Source organism: Musca domestica, unplaced genomic scaffold, assembly GCF_030504385.1.
Source record: "Musca domestica strain aabys unplaced genomic scaffold, Musca_domestica.polishedcontigs.V.1.1 28, whole genome shotgun sequence".
NCBI classification, from domain to species: Eukaryota; Metazoa; Arthropoda; class Insecta; order Diptera; family Muscidae; genus Musca; species Musca domestica.
The window spans coordinates 10,809,010-10,823,853 of record NW_026712293.1 but is presented as its reverse complement, the minus strand read 5'-3'; the positions used below and the strand labels follow the sequence as shown (position 1 = coordinate 10,823,853).

The 14,844-nt window shown below is 33.8% G+C and overlaps 2 pseudogenes; one reads left to right on the top strand and one right to left on the bottom strand.

The window, feature by feature from the left end:
• Window positions 1–1,653: 1,653 nt before the first annotated feature.
• LOC131803273 (cytochrome c oxidase subunit 2-like) lies at window positions 1,654–8,405 on the bottom strand (annotated as a pseudogene).
• Window positions 8,406–10,242: 1,837 nt separating this feature from the next.
• Window positions 10,243–10,789, top strand: LOC109613891 (cytochrome c oxidase subunit 2-like; annotated as a pseudogene).
• The last annotated feature ends 4,055 nt before the right edge of the window (window positions 10,790–14,844 follow it).

Sequence of the window (14,844 nt, the reverse complement as noted above, 5' to 3'; positions counted from 1 at the left end):
ATTATTATTGTATGTTGGAGCTAGTAGTCACAAACCTGTGGGCGTTAGGTGAAATTTGATTTTAGATTTTTTGTCTACTTTGCAGTTAACAGTTAAGAGGGAAGTTCTGTCGGCTTTTGCGAAATTGTTTGATCCCCAATGATTGTTACAGCGAAGATGATTAATTTTTAACAGCTACTGAGGCTGATTGGAAAAGTTTTTGTCCGATGTCGCACAGTTCTGACGAAATAGTCGCGTCGACGCCAAGACATTCTCTTATTTGGACCCCCTTTGTTAGCACCGCCTGAACCTCTCATCACAGAGCAACCATTAAGCTTCTGTAATCGGGCGCGATATAGCCATAGACGATTTAGTTGTTATTCGTCATGACAGGCCGTGTCGTAAAAGTTTCATCCGGGAACTGACGGTCACGTTCGAGTCGCGGACGTCCGAACCGAGAACAGCGTTGTAAGACGGTCCACCACCAAGTTGGTCATTCTGACCGACCACCCCTCGATTAGTAATTAAAATGGTTCTCTTCTCGTTATATAGTATGTCGATGAAATTATATACCGAAGACGAACTCTTGAACGTGGATGACGGTAATGCCACCCCGGATTGTCCCCCCACTGAGACCACTTTGTCCTCGGCTGCCGTGGAAGCAGCCCTCGTGGAACCAATTGCTGCTGTGACAATCTCTGAGCCTGGGTCCGAATCGAATAAACCGAATTCATCTGCGGCCCTCGCATCTGATGTACCGATGCAAACCGAGTCCGAATCCATATCTGTGGATTCATCTGCGGCTCCGGTCCCTGCCGATAACCCCCAAATTGAAAAATCGCGAACCGAGTCCGGATCTTCGGGTCCATCTGGGGCTCCGGTTGCCACTCCTCACTCGTTGGAGGAGTCGGCCAAATCTAGTAGGTCCGAATCCTCTCGGGATTCATCTGCGGCCTCCCATAAATGTCGCCTTTGTGACCGCATGCACCCATTGGATAGATGTAGCGACTTCCGCGTCATGAATGTTGACATGCGTCGTAGAGTTGTTGTTAAATTTAATGATTGCATACGGTGTTTAGCGAAATCCCACCAAGCCAGGGACTGTCAAAGTAAAAGAAAGTGTGCCGTATGCAACGAAGATCACCACACTCTTCTTCACGTTGATTCGAAGACCGTGGTTAAACCCACAAGTAATAGTCGGCGTCGTCCGCATACGGATTATAGGCACCGTTCGCGTCATAGTCCATATTATCGTCCGACTGAAAATGCTTCCCCCTCGCAGGTAGGACTTGTCGGCTTGTTGTCCCTCCAGTCTGGTATCTGCATTTCCCCGACTTTGTTAGTCAAAGTTGATGCTTTTGGCCGTCCCTCTATCGTGAGGGAGGTATTGGACCAATGTAGTAGGCACAGTCAGATATGCTCCTCTCTGGTGCATAGTCTTCGTATCCCTACTTCAAGAATCGATGGTAGCCAAATATGTAGGCTTAGTCTCACCTCGATATACGACCGGAGTCAGTCCTTGTCAATTGTGGCTGTGGTGACCCATCTGGACCATGCGCGTACGCCTACAGCGGCAATAACAGAGCGCATAAAAGACTCCTTTCTTGGTCTTCCTTTGGCAGATCCTGATTTTTAGTTTGACAAACTAATGTTATATTTTGAACTTTTTTTTCATTAGAAGTAATTTACTACAAAATAGTTTAAACAGTGTCTATAAAATAAACCTGGTCGATTAATTAATTTGATTTAGACGACCAGGTGTACCATCAACCTTTACACCTAAAACGGGAACAGTTCATGAATAATTAACTTTAGCAGCATTAAATAAAATTCGAATTTGAAAATTTATTGGTAAATTATCTACATCGAATAAACGGAATCCGACTACTGGTAATTCATATGTAGGGATTATATAAAAATAAAATTCAATATTATTGAATTATGACTTTTCATAATTTCAATATCATTGATAATCAATAACCTCCAAATTTACTGATGGTTCATTAATTTCATCAAATAAGGAAAGCAATGAATAATAAAATAATTTCAGGCAAAATAGTTCAAATAACTTCAATTGTTTGTCCATGTAATATATAACGATTAACATATTTGTTAAAAAATAATGTAAACATTATATATCCGACTAGTACCGTAATTATTACTAAAATTATAAATGCATGATTAGGAAAAAAACAAATAAATAAATAATTGTTATATTCATGTAAGAATGTAATGTAGAGTAAATATAAAATTCTTCAGAATGCTGTATAAGCATGAGGGTAGTCAGAATATCTTCGAGGAATTCCGGCTAATTATAAGAAATTTTGAGGGAAGAATGTTAAATTTATTCCAATAAATATAATGACAAATTAACTTTTATTAAATGCTTATTATTTAGAGTTAATCCAGTAAGTAAAGAATATCAGTGCACAATTCCTAAAAATCTCCTTTAGAAAGCACATAATGGAAATTAGTAACCACTTAATTTGTATCATGTAAACTAATATAAATAAAATATAATATATACTAATATAATAAAATATAAAATTATTAATTTGTTTATTACGATAAGTTTTCCTCTGTATATCGTTGCAAATTAATAATTTGGTAGATTTCAAATATTTTTATACCCTCCACCCTGGGAAGGAAGGTATATTAATTTTGTCATTCCGTTTGTAACACAACTAAATATTCGTCGTACACCCCATAAAGTATATATATTCATAATCAGCATAAAATTCTAAGTCGATTTACCGATGTCAGTCTGTCTGTCTGCCCCTCTCTGTTGAAATCACGATACAGCCCACATTATTTGACGTAGAGCGTTAAAATTTAGCAGAGCAATTTGTACCGTGTCTAGGATGGTTGGTATTGAAAATTAGATATATCCGTGCAAGTTTTAGTATAGTCCCCATATGACGGTTACTCCCAATATTCAGTGGCGAAAAATTGTATGTATAGGTCTACGTTTTGGTATAGCTTCCATATAACGAAACCTCCAGATATTCGGCATTTTGATGATTTGAACCAATTTTTTTTTCACGGATTTGTCTAAAAATTGGTACTTGTGTGCGTTAATGGGTTCTAGCTTCAATGCCGAAACGTTGTATGCATAGGTCTACGTTTTGGTATAGCCCCATATATCGGTACCTCCCGATATTCGGTATTTTGATGGTTTTTGTCACATTTTTTCACGGATTTGTCTAAAAATTGGTATTTGCGATCATTATGGGTTCTGGCTGCAGTGGCGAAATATTATTTGCATAAGTTTACGCTTTTTTATAGCTCCATACAGCGGTACCTCCCGATATTCGGTAGCAAAACATTGCATGTATAGGTCCACGCTTTGGTATAGCCCCCATATAATGATACCTCCCGATATTAGGTATTTTGATGGTATGTCACATTTTTTTAACGGATTTGTCTATAGATTGGTATTTGTGGGTCATAATGGTTTCTGGCTGCAGTGGCAAAATATTGTATGTGTAGACCACGCTTTGGTATAGCCCCCATATATCGGTACCTACAGATTTTTGGTATTTGATGATTTTGCCACATTTTTTCACCGATTTTTCTAAAACTTGTTATTTGTTGGTCATAATGGGTTCTAGCTCCGGTGGCAAACCATTGCATGTATAGGTCCACGATTTGATATAGCCCCATATAATGGTACTTTCCATATTCGGCTTGATATTATTTTACACGATTGAGTTAAAATTCCATATTCCAATACTTTATTCCATATGTCTCCAAACTAGAAGGTGCAACTTCCAAGATTGGTAGATACTTTTCGAAATTTATTTGGAGATCCAGATGAGCGTCTGACGATACGATTACCGTTTGGGATAAAGAGTACTCCTTCTATATTTCAACTTTGACGAAATCTTCAGAACATTAGATAATAAAATGTTAATTTTTCCACAAAGAAGTGGAACTTTTACAATTGGATGGAAAGCCATTTTGGAAGAACATAGTTATAAACTATGATATCTCAGAAAGGGAAGACAACCATTGCATCCAGGACAAACATAACAAATATAAATTGTCTTACAGAAACCGTACACAGTCACGAAAGTTCCACTGAAAACGTAATTCATAGCGTTGAGGTTCCGTTAAAGGTGATCAAATTTGGTACATTCACGATGAACCAACATACCAATTTAAAATTATTTTTCCGGGGTATCATAGACATATTTAAGAAAGGGAATTTACATTCAGGAAGCCTGACCAAATATTTTGAAACGATGTCTTAATTCGTCAATCACAAACTGTATAAAAGCACCGGGGATCATAATGGGCAAAATCCAGAAAATTTATTCCATTAATTTTCAAAATAAAAATAGTGCTTTTTCACAAAAAGTCGTGGACGATATAACATCGGAAGCAGACCAGGAAAATTTGATAATCGATACACATAGCACCGTTATGCAGAAGAAAACATGTTACAAATTCTGGAAAAAATTATTTTCCCGGAATGCTTAATAAAGTAAAAAGTATAGTAAAGATAAGTTCAATTTGCAAAAAATAAGTATGAAAGGCACCCAAATAGACCAAAACTAAAAGAAACTTCTATTCCCACGTATACAGGCCAAGTAATACACATAGATATTTACTCACAGACATAAACTAATTTAACCCGCCACAGCAAATTTTCAAAATTTGCACAAGTTAGAATTCTTGAAGGGAAATCAATTAAAGACGTACAAAGACCACTTCCAGATATTTTATTTCATTACAGGGTTCCAAAAACTGTCGTGATATAAACTAATTAATAATTTTATTAAGAGGTACCAATTGAAGCACACAATAATTGAAAATCACGAAAGGTAATTATAGTGTACAAATTAAATTATTCCTAAAATGAACAAATTTATTTATTTGCAACCATATGCAAAGAAGCGCCCTACACAACTTCAATGTCAAATAGAACGCTTGTAAGTTGAAGAAGAATTTAAAATGTAAAGAGTACTCTTAAAATGTTCCCTGCAGTAAGTATATATATTTACTGTAAAATATATAAATACAGAAACAGTACTAAATTAAAGACCACACGCTGTGTACAGGAGATTGTGGCGGGAGACTGTTAAAAATAAAGATGCCAATTAAGATATCAATTTAAAATTATTTTTCCGGGGTATCATTAACATATTTAAGAAAGGGAATTTACATATTTAAGAAAGGGAATTTACATTCAGGAAGCCTGACCAAATATTTTGAAACGATGTCTTAATCCGTCAATCACAAACTGTATAAAAGCACCGGGGATCATAATGGGCAAAATCCAGAAAATTTATTCTAGTAATTTTCAAAATCAAAATAGTATTATTTTACAAGAGGTCGTGGACGATATAGCATCGGAATCAGACCAAGAGAATTTTATAATCGATACACTTTATAATACAGAAGGAAACACGTTACAATTCAAGAAGAAATTATTTTCCCGGAATGCTCAATTCAAATTGCAAAAAAAAAGAAAAAAAAAAAACAAGTAACAAAGCTGTGAGTTCGGTCGAGCCGAACTTTGAATACACTCCACAATTTGGTACATATATAACAATTTTCAAAAAAATAAAATCCGTTAAAAATTCTGTTAAAATCTTAAAAATTCCGAATGTAGCCGTATATTAGGGTCTATACGACGACTTGGACCTGCATAGGCTACTTTTGTCACAAGCTATTACAATATTCAAATGCGAAATCTGAAAAAAATCTGTTTATAATGTAGATAAAATCATCAAAATACCGAATGCTGGGAGGTACCATGGGGTTTATAAATGGACTTTTCTGTTACCCCATTACTAACTTCAAATACAAAATTTGAAATAATTCCGGTAAATAATGTCGCTAAAATCATCGAAATACCGAATATCGGGAGTACCGTTATATGGGGGCTATAGGAAGACGTGGACGTACCTGGCTCATTTTCTGTCTTAGGATGTAGTATCTATTACTAACTTCAAACACCAAATTGGAAATAATTCCGGTAAATAATGTCGCTAAAAACATCAAAATACCGCATATCGGGAGGTACACATACATATTTTCTCACAGACATAAACTAATGTCTGACCACTTTCAGATAATTTATTTCATTACGGGGTTCCAAAATTTTCGTGATATATTACGAAAGGTCATTAAATTCTGATTGTATTCATTAACAGCTTTCTCCCAAATACTTCGAAATCGCTCGATTTAATACATCTCAAGATTTCAGCTATTATCGAATGAAATCTCTCAACTTGCCCATTAACTTTACTCCTGTGAGGCGGACATGCGAATACATAAATACCTAATTCATCATTCATCATAAACAATATTGTCGCACAATTTAATGACCTTTCGTAATATATCAATTTGAATATTGTAATAGCTTGTGACAAAAGTAGCCTATGCAGGTCCAAGGCGTCCTATAGACCCTAATATACGGCTACATTCGGTATTTTTAAGATTTTAACAGAATTTTTAACGGATTTTATTTTTTTGAAAATTTTTATATATGTACCAAATTGTGGAGTGTATTCAATGTTCGGCTCGACCGAACTCACAGCTTTTTTATTTGTTTTTCGTTTTTTGGCAAATTAAATTGAGCATTCCGGGAAAATAATTTCTTCCAGAATTTGTAACTTGTTTCCTTCTGTATTACGGTACCATGTGTATCGATTATAAAATTTTCTTGGTCTGCTTCCGATGCTATATCGTCCACGACCTCTTGTAAAATAATACTATTTTGATTTTGAAAATTACTAGAATAAATTTTCTGGATTTTGCCCATTATGATCCCCGGTGCGTTTATACAGTTTGTGATTGACGGATTAAGACATCGTTTCAAAATATTTGGTAAGGCTTCCTGAATGTAAATTCCCTTTCTTAAATATGTAAATTCCCTTTCAGAAATATGTTAATGATACCCCGGAAAAATAATTTTAAATTGATATCTTAATTGGCATCTTTATTTTTAATGAACAGTCTCCCGCCACAATCTCCTGTACACAGCGTGTGGTCTTTAATTTAGTACTGTTTCTGTATTTATATATTTTACAGTAAATATATATACTTACTGCAGGGAACATTTTAAGAGTGCCCTTTACATTTTAAATTCTTCTTCAACTTACAAGCGGTCTATTTGACATTGATGTTGTGTGGGCGCTTCTTTGCATATGGTTGCAAATAAATAAATTTGTTCATTTTAGGAATAATTTAATTTGTATACTATAATTTCCTTTCGTGATTTTCAATTATTGTGTGCTTCAATTGGTACCTCTTAATAAAATTATTAATTTGTTTATATCACGACAGTTTTTGGAACCCTGTAATGAAATAAAATATCTGGAAGTGGTCTTTGTACGTCTTTAATTGATTTCCCTTCAAGAATTCTAACTTGTGCAAATTTTGAAAATTTGCTGTGGCGGGTTAAATTAGTTTATGTCTGTGAGTAAATATCTTTGTGTATTACTTGGCCTGTATACGTGGGGATAGAAGTTTCTTTTAGTTTTGGTCTATTTGGGTGCCTTTCATACTTATTTTTTGCAAATTGAACTTATCTTTACTATCCTTTTTACTTTATTAAGCATTCCGGGAAAATAATTTTTCCAGAATTTGTAACATGTTTTCTTCTGCATAACGGTGCTATGTGTATCGATTATCAAATTTTCCTGGTCTGCTTCCGATGTTATATCGTCCACGACTTTTGGGAAAAAAGCACTATTTTTTATTTTGAAAATTAATAGATTAAATTTTCTGGATTTTGCCCATTATGATCCCCGGTGCTTTTATACAGTTTGTGATTGACGAATTAAGATATCGTTTCAAAATATTTGGTCAGGCTTCCTGAATGTAAATTCCCTTTCTTAAATATGTCTATGATACCCCGGAAAAATAATTTTAAATTGGTATGTTGGTTCATCGTGAATGTACCAAATTTGATCACCATTTTCGGAACCTCAACGCTATGAATTACGTTTTCAGTGGAACTTTCGTGACTGTGTACGGTTTCTGTAAGGCAATTTATATTTGTTATGTTTGTCCTGGATGCAATGGTTGTCTTCCCTTTCTGAGATATCATAGTTTATAACTATGTTCTTCCAAAATGGCTTTCCATCCCTTCATTATGGCATTATTAATTTTCTTACTAAGGGAATAAGTTAGCGGCTGATGGTTGGCGTAAATTACGACTTCAGCCGTTCCAACCTAACGCTTTATTTGAAGCGTCTGTATTCAAATGGAATTCTGATCAGTAATAAACCAAAACCTCCCTGGATAGAAGACAATTTTTAAGATTATCGATCACCTTTTTTAATTCTCTACCAATAATATTTTTATTTTGCTCGACTCTGATCCCGTAAGGTTCCGTACCGCAAGGGTTTTGCAATATTGGCAAAACTTTGTACGAATCGGCGATAATTAAAGAGTTCCAAGAATGATGTCATGAGTCTTAATGTTTAGGCATGGTATTTTAACTATTGCATCAGATTTTTTCTTATAGTTTTTATGCCATCGCCTGAAACAAAAAATCGTAAAAGTTCCACTTCTTTGTGGAAAAATTCTGAAGATTTCGTCATCGTCAATATAGAAGGAGTACTCTTTATCCCAAACGGTAATCGTATTTGGCGCTGTTAACGGAACATAAGTCAGACGCTCATCTGGATCTCCAAATAAATTTCGAAAAGTATCTACCAATCTTGGAAGTTGCACCTTCTAGTTTGGAGACATATGGAATAAAGTATTGGAATATGGAATTTTAACTCAATCGTGTAAAATAATATCAAGCCGAATATGGAAGGTACCATTATATGGGGCTATATCAAATCGTGGACCTATACATGCAATGGTTTGCCACCGGAGCTAGAACCCATTATGACCAACAAATAACAAGTTTTAGAAAAATCGGTGAAAAAATGTGGCAAAATCATCAAATACCAAAAATCTGTAGGTACCGATATATGGGGGCTATACCAAAGCGTGGTCTACACATACAATATTTTGCCACTGCAGCCAGAAACCATTATGACCCACAAATACCAATCTATAGACAAATCCGTTAAAAAAATGTGACATACCATCAAAATACCTAATATCGGGAGGTATCATTATATGGGGGCTATACCAAAGCGTGGACCTATACATGCAATGTTTTGCTACCGAATATCGGGAGGTACCGCTGTATGGAGCTATAAAAAAGCGTAAACTTATGCAAATAATATTTCGCCACTGCAGCCAGAACCCATAATGATCGCAAATACCAATTTTTAGACAAATCCGTGAAAAAATGTGACAAAAACCATCAAAATACCGAATATCGGGAGGTACCGATATATGGGGCTATACCAAAACGTAGACCTATGCATACAACGTTTCGGCAATGAAGCTAGAACCCATTAACGCACACAAGTACCAATTTTTAGACAAATCCGTGAAAAAAAAATTGGTTCAAATCATCAAAATGCCGAATATCTGGAGGTTTCGTTATATGGAAGCTATACCAAAACGTAGACCTATACATACAATTTTTCGCCACTGAATATTGGGAGTAACCGTCATATGGGGACTATACTAAAACTTGCACGGATATATCTAATTTTCAATACCAACCATCCTAGACACGGTACAAATTGCTCTGCTAAATTTTAACGCTCTACGTCAAATAATGTGGGCTGTATCGTGATTTCAACAGAGAGGGGCAGACAGACAGACTGACATCGGTAAATCGACTTAGAATTTTATGCTGATTATGAATATATATACTTTATGGGGTGTACGACGAATATTTAGGGATGTTACAAACGGAATGACCAAATTATTATACCTTCCTTCCCAAGGTGGAGGAGGATATTTGAAATCCACCAAATTATTAATTTGCAACGATATACAGAGGAAAACTTATCGTAATAAACAAATTAATAATTTTATATTTTATTATATTAGTATATATTATATTTTATTTATATTAGTTTACATGATACAAATTAAGTAGTTTCTAATTTCCATTATGTGCTTTCTAAAGGAGCTTTTTAGGAATTGTGCACTGATATTCTTTAACTCTAAATTAACTCTAAATAATAAGCATTTAATAAAAGTTAATTTGTCATTATATTTATTGGAATAAATTTAACATTCTTCCCTCAAAATTTCTTATAATTAGCCGGAATACCTCGAAGATATTCTGACTACTCTCATGCTTATACAGCATTCTGAGGATTTTTATATTTACTCTACATTACATTCTTACATTAATATAACAATTATTTATTTATTTGTTTTTTTTTTCATAATCATGCATTTATAATTTTAGTAATAATTGCAGTACTAGTCGGATATATAATGTTTTCATTATTTTTTAACAAATATGTTAATAGTTATATATTACATGGAAAAACAATTGAAGTTATTTGAACTATTTTACCTGAAATTATTTTATTATTCATTGCTTTCCTTATTTGATGAAATTAATGAACCATCAGTAAATTTGGAGGTTATTGATTATCAATGATATTGAAATTATGAAAAGTCAGAATTCAATAATATTGAATTTTATTTTTATATAATCCCTACATATGAATTACCAGTAGTCGGATTCCGTTTATTCGATGTAGATAATTTACCAATAAATTCTCAAATTCGAATTTTATTTAATGCTGCTAAAGTTAATTATTCATGAACTGTTCCCGTTTTAGGTGTAAAGGTTGATGGTACACCTGGTCGTCTAAATCAAATTAATTTCTTAATTAATCGACCAGGTTTATTTTATAGACACTGTTTAGAAATTTGTGTAGCTAATCGTAGTTATTGTCTTGTAAATTATTTTATTAATTGAATTTCAAGTACTGGCATCTTCAACTATTTTGTAGTAAATTACTTCTAATGAAAAAAAAAGTTCAAAATATAACATTAGTTTGTCAATCTAAAATTATTAATTTATTAATATTTTTAATCCTTAAAAAGCCAACAATTGTTGATTAACCTATCTATTATTTTTTAATTACTTATGTATATACTTAATTTTACAATTTCTTTCTTTATACTGCTTTCTATAATAAATAATTAATATTATAATTAACATATTAATAATTAAAAAATATTTAAACAAAAGATATAAAAATTAATCTTATTCAAACTAATTCAATTGTTCTTACAATTGTTAAATAATTTAAAGAAACTACTTCTCATTCAATAAAAATTATAAAATCATTTATAATAAAAATTAATCCTATAGTAAATGATAAAAGTCTAAAAAAAATAAGTTATCGAATCTAATAGAACAAATCGATAAATATTTCACTATTTAATAACCCCTTATTCCCTTAGACCGCTACTTGAATCTACATTGATATATTTAAAGTGAGTGCTTATTTTAATTAAGAAATCACTGTCGATTCTGAGAACGAAAACTGCAAAAACTAAACACAAATGTGTATGCCAAATTACTTTCTTTTATCATAAACATTGTGCCCCTTAAATAAAATAATGCAACAATAAACCACAAAACAAGGATAAAATCAATAAGCATAAACAATGAAAACCGGACAATTTGTGGATTCATTGCAAAACCAAACGTTTACAACTTATATTAGGATTGTAAAAATATACATTAAACACGTGAAAGTGAAAATGAATATTGAATAACTGCAGTGGAAGGTTGTTAGCATGCACAGGAAAAAAGAAGTGCACCTGTTTAGATCCCAGCGGAACACCCTTCTCATCTATGTCATTCCTTATCGACACAAAGAATTCTATCGACGAGCTTACGCAGCTTTGATCCACACGAAAACAACACTGTTTATCATTTATTCATATGGAAGTTATGTAAAACTTGTCTATGCATTTTTTGGAAAACTTTAGATAGAAAAACCATAATTCCTAAGGAGCGATATTCAGTGTCAGATTTTAGAACGAGGCCATTTAGTTTACTGGTACTGGTTTGTGGGCGAGCATTTATTCAACGTATTGCAATATAATACTCCCCAAAAAGGTGCAGAGTCAGCAGTAGAAAACAATAATTATAAGTTTATTCATAGCTTTAAGTATCTTAATAAGTTAGTTTGATAAGAGAACTGTAATAAATAAGGTGTAACAACACCATACAAATACCCAAAATACTTAACTGGCGCCCAACAGGGTTAAAAAATAAATATAAAATAAGTTTATAAAAAACTTAAAACATGAAAACTTGGATAGAAAGTGCGTCACCAGGCTTCGAAATCAGTCTGGGCTGCGTAGAAATAAGCCACACAAGAGGACAACAATAACAACGGCGTCAACATCATCAGCGGAGAGGACACCCACACCATAAAATGGAGTCTCTATTTATACAATCGTAAGATAGTAAATATTGAATAATATATTTATTATTAAAATTAATATTAAATAACACAAATCGAGTGTTTGGAAAAATGTGTATGATAAATATTATATAGTGAATCATAAAGATCTTAATAAGAAGTGAGTGGCTGCTAGCAAAAATTGGTTTCGATAATATTTAAAATTAATTCCGCTCGTTTTTTTTTTTTGAAATTCGTGGAATTTTTTTAAAAAAAAAGCCTGTTCGTTTTTTTCTGATCTTGGCCAAGAAGTAGAATTTATAATAGATTCCTTCAATCAAATTCCTGTAGATAAAAGATCTGACAATAATAATATAATGGCAACTACCGCAGAAAGCATACGTGTGCTTGTTGACTCTGCCATTTCGGCGGCTTTGAAAGTTCAAAGACAGCAATTTGTTCAAAAACAAATTTCCGATATTGATAATAAACTTGAAAAATTCTCTTTATCGACTCCTGAAGTTGTGCCTTATAAGGATGTTGAAATTAACAAAGAAATTCGGTGTGATGAGTCTTTAGAGGTTGTAAAATCCTTACCAGACTTTGAAGCCAAGCATGAAACGTACGTTTCATGGCGCCAGGCTGCTCATACAGCTTATAAGTTGTACGAGCCTTACGATGAAGTTCTAAACACTATCAGGCAGTAGCAATAATTCGAAATAAAATAAAGGGTCAAGCCCATATGGTGTTTTCCTCATTCAATACAGTGTTAAATTTTAAGGCTACTATTGCCCGACTGGACTTTACTTACTCGGATAAGCGTCCAATTTACTTAATTGAGCAAGAGTTGTCCACTCTTCGTCAGGGTAATATGACGTTACTAGAATTCTATGATGAAGTAGAAAAGAAACTGGCATTACTTACCAACAAAACCACTATGTCATATGAAAGTGTTGTCGCAAATTGTATGAACGAAAAATACAGAATGGATGCGTTACGCGTTTTCATTTCTGGCACAAAAAAAGATTTGAGTAATGTATTATTTTCCGCTCGTCCATCCGACTTACCATCAGCATTGGCATTGGCCCAAGAGGTTGAGTCAAATCGGGAAAGATACCAATTCGCGTCAAACTTCGCTAAATCACGTGAGGACAGAGATAAATATATGTATGAAACACATTTCGCACACGGAAATGTTCAAAGTAAAAATCCGTACTTTTCTAAAAGAAATTCAAATCGTTCAAACAAGAACGAAAATAATCAAATAGAACCCATGGAGGTCGATGAATCTATGCGATTCAGACAATTAACTAAATTCAAGCCATCTACCCAGGATCAATAGATCAAAATCAGAATCAATAGATCAAAATCAGAACCTACCACAGCCGTTCCAAAATCGATCAAATTGGCAGGCCGTGAAAAGACCCAACAGTGGTACGGCAAAATACACTGGGCTAAAACATCAGAGATTTAATCACATTTCTCAAGATGAGTCCGGATGTGGTCAAGACTACTATCAAATGGCAGAAACCGAAGCAGACGATATTGTAATCGATGCTGGGGATGAATTTGAACAGATTAATTTTTTAGGCACAACTCCCTGCTACCTTTTATAGAAAGGAAAGTGGCAGGGAAAATCATAAAATTGCTTATTGATATGGGGGCTTCGAAGATTTATATCAAACCTATAAAAGGTTTAAAAGGTATTATTCCCGTAGCCAACCCGTTCATAGTGAAATCTATTCATGGTTTCACAGCAATTAAGGAAAAATGTACCATAAATATTTTTCAAACCAATAGTAATTTTTTTATCTTACCATCACTATCAACGTTTGATTGTATAATTAGCCTGGATCTATTAACACAGACAGGTGCAACGTTGAATTTTGAAAGTAGGGAACTTAGAACTATAGTTGGGATCGAAAAGATCCAATTTTTAAAATGCGTAAATGTAAATTTTACACAAGTTGAGGGCATGAAAATACCCCTGAAAAAATTTAAGGAAGTGATAAAAAATTTTCGGGTGTTTTTGCAAACCCAAAAGAATCACTTCCATATAATACGAATATTGTAGCTACCATTAGAACTAATTCTAGTGATCCCGTTTATACAAAACTATACCCATATCCCATGGGTGTAGCAGATTTTGTTAACAATGAAGTAAAAGAACTTCTGCATAACGGCATAATACGGCATTCCAGATCACCCTACAATAATCCCGTTTGGGTTGTTGATAAAAAAGGCAAGGATGAATACGGTAATTCCAAAAAACGATTAGTTATAGACTTCAGGAAACTGAACGATCGATGACAAATACCCAATACCCCAAATACCCGTCATTCTCTCAAATCTTGGCAAAGCAAGATTTTTTACGACACTTGACCTTAAATGAGGTTTCCATTAAATAACACTATCTGAACAAGATCGTGAAAAAACTGCATTCTCAGTTGGAAATGGAAAATATGAATTTTGCCGTCTTCCTTTTGGTCTGAAGAATGCCCCCAGCATTTTCCAAAGGACCATCGACGATGTCCTGAGAGAGCAAATTGGAAAGTCATGCTATGTTTACGTCGACGACGTCATTATTTTCTCTGAAACCGAAGAAGACCAT